Raw genomic sequence first — 6000 nt, 5'->3', positions numbered from 1 at the left:
AGTTTTCTGCAATTTAATTTTAAAAACCAATTTTTATTGTTGCCAAATAGAAATATAAATCCAATTTGGTTAGTACTCAGCTGCAATTCCCTTGGGTTTGACCTCACCTGTGTGAGTTACTACTTGTATGATACGTGCACTTGTGTGTAATAAAAATATAGCAACACTCGCGTTCTTTTGGACGGATGGTCTCGCTCCTTCCAAGTTTTACTCCTTCCAACGCATTCGTAAGTTCCCTCAAACCTGTCTTCCTTTCTTTTTCCTTAAATTGCAATGCTCGGAATACCAATGTCAAACTGTTTCTGCAGCCAACTACCACCGTCCCACCCCCACTGATTCGATGGTGGAGCATAATGCAGCTCTGCTATCAAACTGCCTTATGGACGACGATCTCTGTTGTATCTTCTCCACGAAGAGCGACTTCGAGCCTGCGACCTCTTGGAGGAAGGTCAATCGACCGACAACTCTGCCTACCGCAAGTACTTCCGGTGGGATCACGTGCCACTTCCTACCAACAAGCTCCCTCCCAGGAGGAGGTCTTCGAGCTCGCAGCCTCACACCCTTGTAGCCCGCCGACACGACCGGCCTGCCTCAGGAAATGAAGCTCAAGACGAAGCTTTGCCGAGCTCGGGGAGTGGAGGTAAAGTAGTGCTAAGCTCCCAAATGTGGTCACCTTCTTTACTTAAGCACAAACCCGACACTTTAATCCTCTTCCCAGATCCTAGGGATAATTTTTACGTTTAGTCTTGGGTAGATCACAAGGTGCGTAGGTTCGATAGTTGGCTAGGCCAGTTTCAAACCATGTACATTCTGAACGAAGTCTGGGACGGGGTCGCCATTAAATATGGGACTAATATATATAGGGACCTTTCGAGGCTAACCCCCACTTATAGAGAAGGGACTCCCCCAGCCTCCTTGGATGATAGGGGAATTTCTTGGTCATCGAGCTCAAGCTCGATAGAAAGCACCAGTTAGGTTTCTTTTCCCCTTATTTTTGTTTCTTTTTGTAGCTTAGGCTTGATTACTAAATTGTAACTTGTATATTTTGCAGACGACATGGACTCCGACTTGGACAACGTGCTTAATCGTCGTTGAGGGACCAAGCTGAGTAAACGCCAAAGGGCGTCTCAAAGAGCGGGGCACCCCTCTAAAGTGGCAAAGACATCCAAGGCGGGTCCTCCAGTCTTGGCCACCGCAGCTATGTCCAAGGTCAGGGTTATAGTCGAAGTTTGTTAAATTCAATAGATCTTTGCCGGCGCAGATTAACGTCGGCAAAAGTCCTTGTTTTTGCAGGCGTGTTTCACTAAATGCGCTGGTAAAAGTTTTTTTTTGCCGACGCACTTCTTTCTTGTAGTGCACATGTATCCAATTTTATAACTCTCAATAATATGTTTCAAGATGTGACAAATCATATTTTGTCACATTATTTAATCTAATATTATATTATATAAAATAATATAACAAAAGGTGGCTGGGAATATCTATTTTGTAGTAGTGATAGAATAAGTCATTTTTAGACCGAACCTAGTTAAAAATATTTGTGCAAGTGTCACTACTACAAAAATGGATTTTTAGGACTAGCATTGCGAGTCCTCTATTTGAGAGCCTTAAAAACTGAGGCTTTTTAGGACTTGCGTTGCGAGTCCTAAAAATCTGTTTGAGTGCCTTTAATTAAGTTTTTAGGACTCGCATTGCAAGTCCTAAAAAATCTAGTTGAGTGCCTTTAAGTAAATTTTTAAGACTCGCTTTGCATGCCCTTAAAAGTGATTTTTTTTAAAAAAAAAATGCAGCTACAATTTTTATTTTTATTTAGAAAAAATATATCCCTTTGAGTGTCTAAAATGTATTATATATGTTAGATTTCTAAAATTTCAAAAGAAAATACAACAAAATAATTATTTATTAATTACTCAAAAATATAATTTCAGTATTTAGTCTACTCGGCTTACAAAATCATATTACATGATAGTTTATACTACAATCAAATTTTATCATCACCAAATATTAAACAAGAAATGTATCCAATGTTAGTGAAATATATTTTTTATTCTAAAAACTTCAACTGTCAATGTTGTCTAGTATTGCGCCAAAGAAATGCATCTCAATATAGACCTGCACATTATAAAAAAAATTCTTTAATTATAAATATATTATAATTCAAACTTATAAATTCAATTTTTACTTTCTATTGAGCCAACTTTATGGATGCCAATAATACACCTAGCCGACAATAAAAATAAAATAAAATAAGAACTAAACAAAAATAAAACAATGCACACATCATCATCATCATTTGGCTTTTAACAATCAAATCAAAGTGAAAATGCATAATTAAGCTACTCAAATTGCATTCAAATCAAATAGTTTTGACTAAATTAAGCATCTAATTAAGCATCTTTTAAGAGACCCTTTTAATGATAATCCACCTCTTAATCTCTAATTTCGTTAAAACTTTAATACCGACTTATTATTTATTATGATGTTATGGTTCAAGTGGGAAGGAGCTTAAGTGATAAGACATTAGTACTACTTAGTTACTTGATTAATTAAGAAAGAAACATCACTAATTTGAATCCTATCTTGGATGTATAATGGGTTTCAACTAAACATAATTTTTTTAGCCTATTCTAGTAATTAAAAATTTATCTCAGATCTAAGTATGTATTTAAAATTCTATAATCAACTTAATTATTAATTAGGCCGTCAAATGTTAAATATCTGGATCACAAATTTATCATTATGGCAGTCATCTTTTTTATATTTCCACACAAAACTAAGTACAAAAAATCTATAGAAAATCGGATAGCATATCCCCTAATTTACTAGCCTAGCCATCTGTCACAATCAACACCAGCATGTCAAACAAATCAAACAACACACAGGTTTTCATCCATATATCACCGCAGCACACAAAATTCTCAGAACCTACTTTACTAAGACATGCAAGTTCTCAATCTTCCATTATCACTGCAGCACACAGAATTCCCAGAATCTACTTCAATACGGATGAATATCTAAGATATTCAAACTCCACTAAAGTGCAATACTAAAGCAATTAGAGAATAAACACGTACACATTCCTTCATTTGATCAAAGGGAAACATAATTACCAAATCAATTACTAATTCTATTGTTAAGAGGCAAACTCAGATTAAGACATTATCCACACTAAGTTTAAAAATAGATATCAAGAACTATGTTAGATTTGAATAAATATTTTAATATAATGCCATGTAACTCATAAATCATGGATGATGAACTAGACTAGGGATCAATTTTTATTGAAATGGTTTAAAAAATCCTTAATGGAAAAAATTGTCTAATAGAAAGCAACACCTCATTTATTTGAAAAACATTTCCCTGAACAACTTCTTAAAGATTAAAAAAAAAAAAAGAGATGAAAAGGTTAACTTGAAAAGAGTACTAAGTTATACTCATACCTGCTTCCATAGCTCTTCAACTTCCTTTATACAGACACACCTTTTTGCTCTATTAGATATTGCTATAGCCCAAAAGCCTATCCAGAAATACAATAAATAAAATTCAACTTAGTTGAGTTACAGAAACCGCAAAAAGATTGGCTAACGATAGAAAAAAGGGACAAAAAATGATGCTAATTCCAAACTTAAACCCATTTAATCACACACCCATTACCAAAAACAAAAACTACAGAAGGTGAGAGTTGAAAAAGAATACATGAACAAGCTTTCCTTGGTTTTGCTGTTTAGGCGCAGCAGCAAGTAATCTTCTTAAATTTGCTTCCGTTTTGCTAGTTCCCATATTTCAAAAACCTACAAAAGCAAAACTCAATTATAAGCCCAAAAATATCAATCAATTCAGAATTGACCAAATTAATCATATTAATCCATTCAAACCGGTTGCAAAATGCACCAAAATCCAATCAAGAAATATACCAAAAGCTAGTAGCAAAATACAAGTAGTAGCCATTAAAGAAGCAGCAAAAAAAATCAGTAATTACACACAGCTACACATAGATATCCTATTTCACATTATATGGTACACATACTAGAGTGGTTTCCATTCTTTAGTTTGTCAATGATCTTGAATATGAAATCAAATATTCAAATATGTGTAATTACACACAGCTACACATAGATACCCTATTTCACATTATATGGTTCCTTTCCCTTTCATTTTAAAATTCGATTAAGACATCAAACATGAGATTGATTCTATTATAAAAAATATACATACTATTTCAAAGAATACAAAAAGGTCAGAACATGTAAGTTATCTTCCCAGTTCTGCAAACCTTTAGTGTGATGATCGCCGTTCTCTTTGCTTGGTCCGAGCTGCAATTTTCCATGGTCCAAGTCATCGACTTGAGGTGCGGAAAAATTCCCTGAATATTAGTTGAAAGCCATTTATTTAAATGTGAATCTCTAGTAGTTTAAACAAAGAAAAACTCATAATGAAGTTGTAACCAACTAAACCAAGAATTGATAAACTTCTAGCTCTAACATCTGATATCATAACAAAAGGTTTGATAAATCCACATTTATCAATGGTGTATACCAAGAATGTATGTGCTAAGAAATAGGTTGTCCAAAGCACAAAATACAATAAATCAAACCCCAACAAAAGAAATAAAGAAGCAAACAAGTGAGAGCTTCCTCCTACCATGTTTTCAGGAATAATTGGTGCGGTAGCAGTAGCCCCAAGCCCAGCCACTGTCCCTGCCGAGCCCAGCCACCGTCCCAGCCCGAGCCCCTCCCTGCCGAGCCCAGCCACCGTCCCAGCCCGAGCCCCTCCCTGCACAGTCGACCCAAACCCAGCCCAGCCCAACCCGAACCCTCTCTGCGCCGTCCTTGCACGATCGATCCCACCCCCTGAGACCCCCGTGCCGTCGAGCCCAGCTAGCCCGGAGAACCCTACTCGCTGTCGAGCCCACCCCCTGAGCCCCTAGCCACTGTCGAGCCCTTGAACCCCTAGCCGACATCGAGCCTAGGCAGAGCGAGAGATGGGAGGACGAAGGAGTGAGAGAGCCAAGCCCCTACCTCTGCATCGAGCCTGCCGCCGTGATCCGACCACCAGCCACCTACCTATCGTGACCCATGCACGCCGTCAAAGAGGAGGGCTGAGGGCTGGTTTTTGAGTTGAGAGAGAGAGAGAGAGAGAGAGAGGGGGATAGGGTTTAGTTATTATTATTATTATTATTATTTGTTAAAAAAATATATAGTTATTATTATAAAAATATATAAATACAAAGTATAATGATATTAAGAAAAAATAATATTAGTTTTTATTTTTTAAGTATATTTAAAAACTAACAACTTATAACTTTTTTTAAGAAATTATTAAAATATTTAACCATATATAAATAACTTACTTTTAACTATTATTTTCAGCTTAGTTGTTTTTAGGACTAGCAAAGTGAGTCATTAAAGAGTATTAAGGACTCCCAAAGCAAGTTCTTAAAATTGTTAAGTAAAACACTCATTTTTTAGCCCAGATTTTTTTATGACTCGCATATTTTTTTAGGACACTCATTGCGAGTCCTAAATTGTGTTTTTTCAGGACTCTTAATGAGTATCCTAAAAACTCCATAAATATTTTTAAGGACTTGCATTTATGTGCGAGTTCTAAAATAGTGTCCCGTAAATGATATTTTGTAGTAGTGCGTCATTCATCTCTAATGACTCCAACAGTTCTTATTTGTTGACTAAATTCCTAATCAACACTAAGAAATTAGAAGTTGATTGAGATATTTAATTTTAAATTTTAATAATCAACCTATAAAAATAATATAAGTCATGAACTAGTAATATCAAATACCATTACTATACTAACTGACATGATTCAACTAATTAGTGTGAATGAATGAGGACACTATAATTAAAGTGGGGTTCAACTTTATTGTTTATATTATTATCGGAATTTTCTTAGAAGGAAAATGTTAAGTTTGACAATAATAGTAATATATCAAGTTGTACGTCCAATCCAAAATTTGGAATAGTCCACATATATATAATTAATACA

General features: G+C 35.4%; 1 long non-coding RNA gene across 1 annotated transcript; it reads right to left on the bottom strand.

Annotated features, from left to right (window-relative positions):
• Nucleotides 1-1882: 1882 nt before the first annotated feature.
• Nucleotides 1883-5159, bottom strand: LOC133800652 (uncharacterized). Its single transcript, XR_009876555.1, has 5 exons — nucleotides 4642-5159; nucleotides 4274-4363; nucleotides 3697-3791; nucleotides 3441-3517; nucleotides 1883-2112 (listed from the first exon to the last, which is right to left on the bottom strand). It is a non-coding gene; the product is annotated as an uncharacterized LOC133800652 (long non-coding RNA).
• Between the last annotated feature and the right edge of the window lie 841 nt (nucleotides 5160-6000).

The sequence above is a fragment of the Humulus lupulus genome, chromosome 9, assembly GCF_963169125.1.
Source record: "Humulus lupulus chromosome 9, drHumLupu1.1, whole genome shotgun sequence".
NCBI classification, from domain to species: domain Eukaryota; kingdom Viridiplantae; phylum Streptophyta; class Magnoliopsida; order Rosales; family Cannabaceae; genus Humulus; species Humulus lupulus.
This window is presented reverse-complemented; position numbering and strand designations above follow the sequence as displayed.